Genomic DNA, 13,216 nt, shown 5'->3' with positions numbered 1-13,216 from the left:
TTTAAGAAGGGATTCCTACACGGTGAAAGATTTCGGTCCGAGTTGTAAAGACTTCCCGCCCTTGTTTCACACGCTTTCTCCGACGTGCGCTTCCGGGATCTTTGCGCCCAAACTAAACCTTGGACTCACCCCAAAAAAACTAAGATGCACAAACAGATCTATGTTTAAATATCAGCCATCAATCTTTATGTTTAACATAAAATTAACGGTTATAAAGAGGTGACGTATGGAAAACTGTAAAAGCCTCCGTACTTTATTACTAGGTAAAGATAAAGATTATGAAATTTTATGAAAATGATGAGAAAGTTTCAAATTCATGAAAGTTCTATGAAATCATGAGCATATTTAAATTCATAATTTTTTTGAAAATCAAGAAGAATTATGAAATTCATGATCTTTTTTCAAGTATGCAAACAATTTTAAAATCTATGAACAAATTTTCAAACTCGTGAAATTTTGAAATTTATGAACATTTCTATAATTAAGAACATTTTTGAAAATTTTAAAATTTTCACGAGCATACAAACATCTTTTGAAATTTTTGAACATTTTTCAAACTCTTGATTTTTTTTAATTTCTTGCACAATATTAAAAAATTGTAATTTCATGTGAATCCCTATATGTTTGTGAATTTCTGAAATGTTTTAAAATTAGTGAAAATTTTGAAGTCATGAACAGTTCTTAAATTCATAAATAGTTTTGAATTCACCAGCAATTTTTCAATTAGAGAACAATTTTTGAGTTTCAGGCCATTTTTTAATTTGTGACCATACTTTTGAGTTCATGATTATTTTTAAAAATTAGGCATATTTTCTAGTTGAGAACATTCTAAAAAATTCATGAATATTTTTTGAAATCCGAAAACATTTTTCAATTTTGCATTTTTTTAACTCAGAATATTTTTAGAACTCAAAGAGCAAATTTGAATTCTATGAATATTTTTTGATATAGAAAACAAAATTGTCGGGTGGTTGGTGCGACATATGCCAATGGGTGGCTTATCATTGTGGGAGCAAACAAAACGTCGCCGGTGCCTGGAAACGGGATAAGGTGAAGACATGCACGCCGGCGGATCTTACCCAGCTTCGGGGCTCTCCGTGGAGATAACACCCCTACTGCTGCTCTGCGGGGTCTCCGCATGGTCACTAGATCGACAAGTAGCTACAAGAGGCTCCTTGAGCTGTTCGGTGAGGGGGAGAAGAAGGGCAAGGCTAGCTTACTTCTCCTCACGATATGGTGTCTAAAACTCCTCAAAAAGATCTCCCCTTGCATGGGCGCCCTGGGGGTTTATATAGGCCTACCCCCCAGGGGTACAATGGTAATCCAGCTGGGCGTGGGCCCTAGCTGTCTGCGTCTACGCCCACCGGCTTCTCTGCCGGCCGATGGGGCCCGCCAACTGGTGGACCCCGCCGGTTGCCGGCCTTTTGGTCGACAGGCCAGTCCCGCCGCTTGGGGGTCTTGTCGGGGGCTGGTTACTGTTGCCTCGCCTCTGGTGATGAGGGCTCTGTCGTGGTAAGCATGGCTATGGTGCCGCCGCCGGGCGGCATATCGCTGTAGCCTTACCTCATCTTGTCTTCTTAATGAGGGGGGAGGGAACTAGCCGGCTATTGGGAGTCGGCCACACCCCAGGCTGACTGTGGGAGGCCTGGCCGCCTTTGGGTGTCTCCTTGATGGATGGGGCCCGCCACCCACGGGTCGTACTGATAGCTCGCCGTGGGTGACATCATGGTCAATATGGCAACAGTGTCGTGCCGGACGAGTGATGGCCGTCCCGTACGACGCACTCTAGCCATGTGCGTCCCGTGATTGGGGGTGGCAGGCTTCACTGTAGCCACGCCCCGTCTCATCGCCGTTATGGGGGTGCAGACTCTGAGGGCACGATCTTGGCCGCCTACTGGGGGGCCGGCTTCTTGGAGTCGGCCTTCTCGTGGCCGGCTTCTTGGAGCCGGCCCTCTTGTGGTTTTCTTCACAAGGATTTTAGGGCTGGGCCGCCTTCATGCAGCCGGCCTGAGAGCTAGCCAGCTAGGGGAAGGCGGCCCCACGCCTTGGATGCTTGGAGGCTTGTTCGGCCTATAATTTTTCTAGAGAGCCAAGGGGAGCTGGCTAGGCTACCCGTGGTCATTTACTCCGACAGTAGTCCCCGAAGCTGGATGGGCTCTGAGGCTGAAAAAAGAAGAGAAGCTCAATCAGCTTCCTATCTTGAGGGGCCGGCAACTGGGAGCAGGCTTTGATTTGGTGCGCCGCCTTCTGGAGGTTTCGAAGCTTGAAGGCGGGAATCAGGGGGCGCGCAAGTCAGGCTGCGAGCTAACCGCTCGCCGCCTACGCGCCACATGGTACCCTATAGCTGGAAGAGCCTGCCAGCCCACGCGTGCGACGGGACGTCGCTGCAGTCCAGGGCCCGCCACTACTGGGCCTCGGCCCATGCATGGATCTTCTGTGGCCCGGGTGGACCGTGCGCCTCCCAGCGGCGGTTTCCGCACGCTGTTAAGGCGTAATAAACGCGGGACGTGGGGGAATGGGCACAGTTAATCTCACGTTCCACACGCCTCGCCTCCTCGGCTTCGCCGCACGAGGCTATAAGTAGGGGGGAGGAGGGGGAGCGACAAACGCTCGCACGCTCGCCCTCGCCCCGCCCCTTCCTTCTTCTTCTTCCTCCACAGCTTCCTGCCGCCTCCCGGCTCTTCCGCCAATCTTCTTGGCTCGCCGTTGCTCCGTCGCGACAGGGTCGCAGGCCTCTCCGCCGCCGCACCTTTCTCGTTGCCGCGCCATCCCCATTGCACTGTCGAGCTCCTGGGATGGCTCCAATGTCCATGATGACCACGTCGACTTCCTCTGCCGGACGCGGCGGCTGCCAGGCACGAACTACATGCGGGTCCGTCTCGCGCCGGAAAGGGAGATCTCACGAGCACCGGAGGAGGATGAGCGGGTAATCTTCCGCTCGCACTGCCTGCGCGGCTTCGGCCTGCCGGCAAGCGGATTCTTCCTCTCCTTCCTCAAGTTCTATCGTCTCTAGCCGCAGCACCTCACACCAAACGCGGTGATGCTGCTGTCGGCCTTCGTCGCCTTGTGCGAGGGCTTTCTTGGCGTCCTCCCCACCCTCGAACTCTGGGGGGGAATTCTTCAAGTGCAATCTTGGCACCTTCTTCACGGGTGTGCCCGCCCCATGTGGTGCCTTCATCGCCATGTGGCGGACGATTGACAACAATCCGTTTCCGCCCATCCCGCTGATCCATTCGGTGAAGCTCTGGCAGAAATCTTACTTCTACGTGAAGAATGTCGCTCCGCAAGGCGACTTCGTCAATCTGCCGCCTTACGTAGCCGGCCTGCCGGCTGGGAGGCAGCCCTCATGGTCCTACCGGGCCAGGTCGCTGTCTCATGGTGGGGCCGCCTCCGTTGCACAGCTCCGGGTGATGATCCAGTCGGAGGGCCTGACCGGGGCCGACCTGGTGGCCGCTTTCATGGAGCGCCGGGTGCTCCCACTCTAGGGCGGACCTCACATGATTTGTCAGATGAGCGGCCGCTACGACCCATGCCGGCTAAGCACCAAGGAGATGCCCCACGACGAGGTGTCTTATATGGTGAACTATATATCCAACTGCAAGCTCGTCGAGGAGTGGTTGTATGGCAAGGAGCTGTACTCTCGTGCCAATCCTCCGCCTGTGGTAAGTTTCTCTTCTTTTCCTCTTTTCTTGTCGCCGGATTCATGATGGCCGACTCCTGCTCAATCGGGTTGTTTTCAGCAGAACCCCCTTCTTCCGCCGGCAACCGGGGCTGCGGGCGTGGAACGCCAGTTTCTCCCTAACCGCACGATGGACGACGTTGACGACTCGGACCTGGGGGCAGCCGCCATGGAAGACGACGTCGTAGGAGAAGGCGGCCCTGGGCTCGGGGCCGCCTTCGAGGACTGGATGGATGACGATGAGGCTGAAGTTGTTCCACGCTGTCAGCCGGCGCCCGATCACCAAGGCGCGGGCACATCTGCCGCGCCGGCTGCTCGTGGTGGCGCGCAGAAATGTCGGGCCACATCGACCCACTTCGGCAGCCAGCCCAAGAAGCCCAAGGGTACCGCGGCGGCGACCAAGCGGGACGAAGTGGCCGCGAAGGTGGCCCGCTTCCACAAGGTGGTGAAGCAGCCGCAGGCGGTTTCGGCGTAAGGGTCGCTTTTCTCATGCCTTTCTTTTTCCTCTTCGGTTGATATTCTTCTAAGCCCTCTTCTTGACTTATCAAACAGGGCCCCGCTTTCTCTCGAGCGGGCCTCTGCTGCCTCCATAGTCGGAGCCGTGGGAGGATCTTCAAGCTCCCGCCATGTGGATCCCCGTGCCAATCTCCTTGAGGCGACGGAGCGGAACACGCGGGAGGCGCGGGAGGAGCGGGAGGCGGAGGAGCGGAGGGCGGTTCGGGAGGTGAGGGAGAAGCCGGCAGATGCGCGAGCCGACGTGGCTGCGGAGAGGGAGGTGGAGGCCCTGCAGAACCAGTGTCAGGACCCCGATTCCAAGCCACATCGATCTAGCCAGTAACACCTCATATCACTTTGCGGCCTCACGCACGATATCCCACGGGTGTCGCCTTACCATGGCCCGGGACCGTTTGCGCCTTTTGGCTCACGTATATGATAGAGTCGCTAGCATCCATATGACAGAGAACCCGGGCCGACATGGCTAGTCGTGAACCCAAAGCGGCACAGACCTATGGAGACAGGCATACATGAATCACATCGAGCATGTCGGTCATCAGCGAGTGATTCCGTGCTGTAGCACTAGGCTAACAGGACTCCGGGGAACCCGGGCTGTAGCAGGCTCGGCAGGACTCCGGAAGTGACCGCGTGACATTTCCCCGAAGGGACAGACATAGGAACGAAGTGAATCACATGCCGGTCAGTCAAGTGTCCTGAGCAGTAGTGCTGGGCTAGTAGGACTCCGGTGAACCGGGCTGTAGCGGACTACTATGGCTCGAGGAACACTAGACTACATTTCCCCATAAGAAAGGCTGCCAAGGATAAACAACTAGATTGTCGGATCCCACTCATACCAAGCATTTCAATCATACACACAATATGCCCGATATGAGTACATACAACATGGCATCACAACAAAACTCTACAACTCAAGTACTTTATTTAAAGGCTCCAGAGAGCCATACATAACATGTTCATACAGATAGGGGTCACATGACCCGACACTCAAGTCATACAATCATACAAGCACATGCGGAAGCAACTAGTCTGAGTACAGACTCTAGAAAGAAAGAAGGCTTCTCGAAGCCTGTCTATCTACATAGGGTCCTCCATGGCCAGGATCACCACCTGGGTGGCTAGCCACTCGTCGACGTCAAGGTCTACATAGAACCCATCAGAGGGGGCGGTGTTGTCGTCTGAAAACAGTAATAAGCAAACATGAGTACAAAGGTACTCAGCAAGTCTTACATCAGAACCTAATATACATGCTCATTCTCAAGGAGGTGGTGGTGTTATTGCAGCAAGCCAGCTTTGACTCTTGGCTAAACTATCCTACGGAACATCACTAGTAAAATAGTTTTCGCACACGAGTCCACTACTCACCAACACAATACTCCACCTGGGATCCTCCCTCGTCATCCTACGAGAGGGCCATCCTCGGTACTCACACTTATCTTGAGTCTTTTAGTAGTATTCATTATCTTGTCTATAAACTGTATAGGCAGCCAAGTAGTCCTTTACCGCGGACGCGGCTATTCGAATAGTTTTATACCCTGCATGGGTGTAGTTCGTCACACATGTTTCCACCACTTAGCGTCTGCACACGACATGTGCTCGGAAGACTTCAAGCGAAAACCGATGTGGGTGTAGACCACGACCTAACTAACCTCACAAGTCTCTAGACCAGGTTTATCGCCTATTCAGGTTCCATCCGCAAGGAAATCCGGCCGGGGTGTCCTCAACGGCCCCAAACGATTTGTATAGGGTCCCGAGACGCCAAACGGGCTCCCGGCATACCCGGCCACAGTGTATCTACCGCATCATAGCCCACCCCTAGGGTCAGCGCTACGCACGGTCGCCAACACATGTCCAACAAACACCAGAAACTAGTTGCAACTCCTCGACAGAGGCAGGAGGCGTCAGTAAGTCGAGCGGGGTCATATTTCAGGGCCCAATGTGTGGTAGTAGCTGAATCTTAAATCATGCATACAGATCTCAGTTCTTAGGGACGGCCTCAATGGAACAACCCACCATGTACTCCTACATGGCCTCTCATCGATACCTTTACCAGAACATGTTCAACACATCCCTCATATTACCGACATAAGCATTTCACTCTAGCCCATCACCCAGATGAACCAGACCTGACACACCTCTAAGCAAAGCAGGCATAGCAAGGTAGGAATCATATACATGGCTCAATCAACTCCTACACATGCTAGTGGGTTTCATCTAGTTACTGTGGCAATGACAGGTCATGCAGAGGATAAGGGTTCAACTACCGTAGCACACAGCAATTTGAATCGCGTTTTCTTAATGTAGTAAACAAGAGCAGAAGAGAGAACATGGGTTTGTATCGGAATGATCAATGGGTTGCTTGCCTGATGGAGTGGTAGTGGGATACTGCACTTCAGTTGGATACTCGTGAATATCCTCGGAGGCAGAACCTACCACGAAGAACACATCGAAACACAATCAACACATGACGATATGCAACAATATGATGCATGCTATTATATGGCAATATGAATGTGTCTTGGCCTAATGCAAGCTATAACAAAAAGGAATGTGCTTATTTGAATCAAAGATTCAATTATTAGCTTATTAAACATGGCTTTAATAGTGCATTTCCTTATTCCGCTTAAACAGCATGGTAAACTTGTTTTGTCATGCATAAAACCATTACAGATGGATATATTGAATTTTTTTGATAATTTTTCATATATAAATTATTTCGTTTGGAGTTACGGTTGAATTTCTATGATTTTTAGAAGTTTTAAACATTTTCTGGAATTTCCTGAATAAAAATAAATCCAGAAAATGCATTACTGCGTCAGCATTGCGTCATTCTGACCTCAGCAGGTCAAAGGCGCCAGCCCAGGTCAAACCTGACTGGTGGGCCCCTTCTGCCAGCCTGTCAGCTAATTAGCAAGATTAGATTAACACTAATTAGCTGTTAGTGGTGCCTGGGCCCACATGTCAGTGACTGATTAACCTAAAATTAGTTAAAACTAATCCTAGATTAGTTAGCAGACCGGCCCCACCTGTCATAGACTCAGGGGGGTCTACCTGGGCCCACCCAGGGGTCAAACTGGGTCAACTCGCTGGTGACTCGACGCCGGCGAGGCCCGAGACAGCGGAGGTATTCGGATTTGGTCCTCCGGTGACCAAATCGACGGCGGAGACGTGCTACGCGTAGCTGGGAACGAGCCACAGCGTTTGGTGGTGCTGGTTGGGCTCGGGGTGGCCGGAAACGACGCCGGCGACGACCTTGGCGGTCGCCGGAGTTCGGGCGTGGATGAACTCGACGCTACGGGGCACGGCGAGGCGCGGGGAGTGGTGCGTTAGGTTCCTGGGAGCGTGTGGTGGATGAAGGCATGCTCAGACTCAAGCTTACGCGCCTGTGGCCACGACGGCGACATGGACGGTGGAGCCAAGCTCTCGGGTGCGGTGGAAATGGCGGCTACAGAGGCCAAATGAGCACAGGAGCTAGGGGAAAAGGAAGAGGAGCTCACAGCGGGGTCGGAGAGGGGCTCAGGGAGCTCGGGGAGGCCCTGATGGCGACGAATCGACCGGAGATGGCTCGGGTGCCCGAGGTTGAAGACGAGGGCAAAGACGGCGTTTGGCGGCGTTTGGAGTCGCGTGGGTTGGGGGAGAGGTCCAGGGCGACGAGGCGGAGCTGTTGGGCTTGTCGGAGGGGCGAGGGGTGGCTCTGGTAGCGTCTACGACGAACGGCGGCGAGGGACGCGCTCGGCCATCGCGGGAGAGGGAGAGGGAGACGAGGGCTAGAGTGAGAGAGGATGAGAGGGGGACGTGGGGGTCGCGTGGCATCCCCTGGACGTCTCCCGGCGTCGGCGGAAGCAGGAGGTGGCCGGCGTGTGGCCGCGGGCGCCGGCCACGCGCTCCGCGTCCTTCTGGCGCGAGGAGGACGAAGACTGGCCGCGCCAGTCGACCTGGACCGAGCCAAGTGGCTGGGCCAGCACAGGTAAGGCCCAGGTGGGCTTCTCCCTCCCTTTTTTTAATTTGTTTCTGTTTTCTATTAAACTGTAGCTGTTGGGCTTTAATTAAAATACTAAAACATTTCCAAAAATCCTGAAAATAATTGTGGGCTCTGTTTGGATTATTTCCAACAACAAACATTTATTTCCAGAATTATTTGAGCATTTAAATTATTTTATAGAATTTAAATGCCCAAATTCAAATACTTATGATTTAATTCAATGACCTTCTGTTGACCTAGAAAATTGTGCACCAATTTTGCGAGAGGTTCTAACCCAAGACAAAGAGGGTGAACTTTTTAGAAGGGCATTTCAGGTTCATTGAAAATAATTTTAGTAAACCCTAGTTGTTTCCAGGGGGGTGTTGGGGGTTTCTGCTTTCCCCATCTCAAATTTAAGAGAAATTTAAACATGATGCACATTCTAATGCTTGAACTAGCTAGGGTGTGACAACTCACCCCCACTCAAAAGAATCTCGTCCCGAGATTTAGGATCCTCTGAAAGAAGGTGGGGTACTCGAGTCGAAGACGATCCTCCCTTTCCCAAGTGGTTTCTTTCTCGGAATGGTGTGACCATTGAACCTTGAGAAACTTGATATTATGACATCGAGTGGTACGCTCGGCTTGATCAAGGATACGAACAGGATATTCCCGATAAGAGAGGTTATCTTGTAGATCAAGCGTTTTGTGGTCCACTCCACGGATAGGATCTGCGAAGCAACGCCTGAGTTGTGAAACGTGGAAGACATCATGAACTCTGGAAAGATGCGGAGGTAGTTCCAATTCGTAGGCAACTTCTCCTCGTTTGGCAAGAATGCAAAAGGGTCCAATGTAACGAGGAGCCAATTTGCCTTTGATACCGAAACGATGGGTTCCTTTTAATGGGGTAACCCGAAGGTAAGCCTTCTCATCGACTTCATAAGTCATAGGCTTATGTTTACGATCATATTGACTCTTTTGACGAGATTGGGCTGTTTTCAATTTCTCCTGAATAACGCGAACCTGCTCTTCCGCTTCCTGAATCATATCCGGGCCAAAGAGTTGTCTTTCCCTGGTTTCTGACCAGTTAAGAGGCGTTCGACATTTTCGTCCATAGAGTACTTCGAAAGGAGCTTTGCTCAAGCTAGCTTGATAACTATTGCTTTAAGCAAACTCCGCGAATGGGAGGCATTTCTCCCAACTCATTCCGAATGAGATAACAGAAGCTCGGAGCATATCTTCCAAAATTTGATTGACTCGCTCTACTTGACCACTTGATTGAGGATGGAAGGCGGTACTAAAAGAGAGAAGAGTTCCCATAGCATTTTGGAAACTTTCCGAAAATCGAGAGGTGAAGAGACTCCCACAGTCTGAGTTAATTTCCAATGGGACACCATGGAGAGACACTATTCGGGAGATGTATAAATCGGCTAGCTGGCTAGCAGTGATACTCTCACGAACAGGTAGGAAATGGGCTACTTTGGAAAGATGGTCGATCACGACGAAGATGGCATTATTCCCTCTCTTGGTCCTGGGAAACCCAGTAATGAAATCCATACTGATTTTATCCCATTTCCATTCAGGAATAGCCAAAGGTTGAAGGGTGCCAGCAGGCCGTTGATGCTCTGCTTTAACACGACGACAGACGTCGCAGTTAGCAATGTATTGAGCGATTTCTCTCTTCATCCTAGTCCACCAAAACATCTGGCGTAGGTCTTGATACATTTTAGTGCTACCGGGATGAATGGTGAGAGGGGATTCATGAGCTTCCTTAAGGACCAATTGGCATAGATGTTGTTTCTTCGGAACCACCAAACGGTTCTCAAAGAAGACAACACCCCGCTTATCCATGGAAAAACACTTAGCAACTCCGCTAGCAATGTTTTCCTTAATCCGAGATATGCCCTTATCATGCTTCTGGGCAGCTATAATTTGATCCATAAGGGTAGGTTTCGCCACCAGGGTGGATAGGAATCCTCGAGGAACAATGTGAAGATTACGTTTACGGAATTCCTCATGGAGAAGTGGTTGACTTTGTTGTAACATCAGGTTGTTACAATAGGATTTACGACTTAGTGCATCAGCCATGACATTGGCTTTGCCCGGGGTGTAAGTTATTCCTAAGTCGTAATCCGAGATCAACTCAACCCAACGTCTTTGCCTGAGATTCAAATCTGGTTGGGTGAAGATATATTTCAAACTTTGGTGATCGGTGAAGATCTCGCAACGATTACCGAGGAGGTAATGTTGCCAAGTTTTAAGTGCATGGACTACAGCTGCAAGCTCTAGATCATGTGTGGGATAATTTTCCTCGTGTGGGTGTAATTGCCGTGAAGCATAGGCAATTACCTGACGATCTTGCATGAGTATGCAACCTAGTCCTTGTCGCGAGGCATCGCAATAGATAACAAAGTTCTTGGAGAAATCTGGTGGTACCAGTACGGGAGCAGATGTCAGGCATCTTTTCAGTTCCTAAAAACTGAGCTTGCACTGTGGAGTCCACTCGAACTTTTTATCTTTCTTGAGGAGTTCAGTTAGAGGTTTAGCAACCTTGGAGAAATTCTCGACGAAGCGGCGGCAAAAGCTCGCTAAGCTCAGGAAGCTTCGAACTTGCTTGACCGTCTCAGGTGGAGTCCAATCAAAGACGGCTTGAACTCGCTCGGGATTGACAGCAATACCCTTACCAGAGATTACATGGCCTAGATAGGTCACTTCTGGCAACCAAAATTCACACTTGGAGAATTTGGCATAAAGGCAATGCTCTCGAAGTTTCATCAATACCAGCCTTAGATGTTCGGCATGTTCCTCTTCCTTCTTGGAGTAGATGAGTATGTCATCGAGGTATACTACGATGAATTTATCCAAGTACTCCATGAAAACCGAGTTCATTAACCGGGAGAAGGTAGCCGGGGCATTGGTTAAACCGAAGGACATAACGGTGTACTCGTATTGGCCATAACGAGTAACAAAGGCCGTTTTGGGAATGTCCTCGTTTCTGATTTTGATTTGATGGTAGCCCAACCTCAAATCCATCTTGGAGAAGAATGAGGATCCAGCGTGCTGATCATAGAGATCGTTGATCCTGGGAAGCGGGTATTTGTTCTTGATGGTGACCAAGTTGACAGGTCGGTAATCCACAACCATTCGATATGTTCCATCCTTCTTCTTAACGAAGAGGACGGGGCAAGCCCAAGGAGAGGAACTAGGACGGATGAAACCCTTTTTCAAGGACTCATCGAGTTGGTTCTTAAGCTCGGCTAGTTCTAAGGGTGCCATCTTGTAGGGTCTTCTAGAAATTGGAACGGTTCCTGGAACAAGGTCAATCACAAACTCGACATCCCTGTCAGGTGGAACACCTGGCAGTTCTTCTGGAAAGACATCCGGAAAGTCTCGGACTACCGGAACATCCTCAAGGTCTGGAAGGGGGTTGGCATTTAGGGAGTAAAGTTGACGCTTGGCCACTCGAGTTAAGACATTAACTGCCTTGCCCGATGGGTGAGTAAGTTGAACGGTTCTAGTGGCACAGTCAATCTTAGCATAATAAGCTGACATCCAGTCCATACCTAAGATGATGTTTATGTCCGAGGACTTGAGAGCTATTAAGGATGCAAGGAAGACAAGTCTATCGACAAGAATTTTGTTCCCATGGCTTACTCTAGAAGTTTGCCATCTAGAGCCAGGGGTTTGAATTTCCATGGTAGAGGGCATGTCACAGAATGTTGTGTTGTGCAATCGAGCATAGTTCTCGGATATGAATGAATGAGATGCTCCAGTATCGAAAAGAACAGATGCCGGATGGCAGTTAACAAGGAGCGTACCAAGGACGACGTTGGGATCCTCATGAGCCTCCTCGGCTGAAACATAGTTGACATGGCCACGTGTAGTGGTGGCCGGCTTGGTGTAGAATGTTTTTCCCGCGGGCTTACCACGGCCAACGGACTTTCCAGTTTGATTGGGGTTGTTGTTCTGGGGACACTCTCGGCTATAGTGACCCGGCTCTCCACACTTAAAGCATGTCACCACATTGGGGCGTGGAGCAGCATTAGCAGCGGGGCCACCATAGGGCTTGGGCGGAGCAAGTTGCTGGTTGGGACGTGGTGCCTCAAAGGATGGCCTCGTGATGAACCTGGGTGGCAGTGCCGTGCTTGGAATCCACACCCGGCGCTTCCGAGCTCCAGAGCCGGATGAAGAGCCAAAATCACGGGAGTGCTTGCGTGAAGCGTCATAATCAACCTGGCCTGTCTCAGCACTGATGGCTTTGTTGACCAACTTCTGAAAGGAGGTGCACTCGTGCGGACAAAGATTGCGGCGAAGCTCAGGGCTAAGTCCCTTGCGGAACCTTGGCTGCTTCTTAGCGTCAGTAGATACCTCTTCAGGGGCATAACGTGCCAGATTCCCAAATTCACGACTATAAGCATCCACAGTCAGTCTTCCTTGGGTGAAGTTGCAGAACTCCTCCCTCTTGCGATCCATGAGACCTTCCGGAATGTGATGCTCACGGAAAGCCTCACTGAATTCAGCCCAAGTAGTGATTTGACCGACCGGGCGCATAGCTTCGAAGTTTTCCCACCACAGGCTAGCAGGGCCTTCAAGGTGATAGGCAGCATAAGTAACCTTGTCGGCTTCGGCTACGTTGGCAGAATGTAGATTGTGGGTGATGCTGCGAAGCTAGTCATCCGCGTCGAGGGGCTCGACGGAATGGTTAAACTTTGGTGGGTACAGCTTGATAAAGTCATTGATTGACACCAAGTCATTTCGCGGGTGGCATGCAGTGTTCTGCTCAATCCGCTCCAGCAGGCGGTTAGCCTCACGCTTGTTTCTTTCCGCCTCCAGCATTACTTCAGCCAGAGAAGGCGGGTGAGGCAGATTTTCACCTCTAGCTGCACTAGCTTCCCCCTGCTCCGGGGCAGCAGGGTTGCTGCGGGTGTTGACTATCCTAGGAGAAAACAAGACAATGGTTTAGACAAGGATGGCTCGAACTTAGCAAGGAAGTGCAGAATGTAATGGATAACACGGAATGCAGAGATGTTCATCCGTATGTCATGGTAATATAAAACTGCCATATA

This window comes from Triticum aestivum, chromosome 1A, assembly GCF_018294505.1.
Source record: "Triticum aestivum cultivar Chinese Spring chromosome 1A, IWGSC CS RefSeq v2.1, whole genome shotgun sequence".
Taxonomy (NCBI): domain Eukaryota; kingdom Viridiplantae; phylum Streptophyta; class Magnoliopsida; order Poales; family Poaceae; genus Triticum; species Triticum aestivum.
This window is presented reverse-complemented; position numbering follows the sequence as displayed.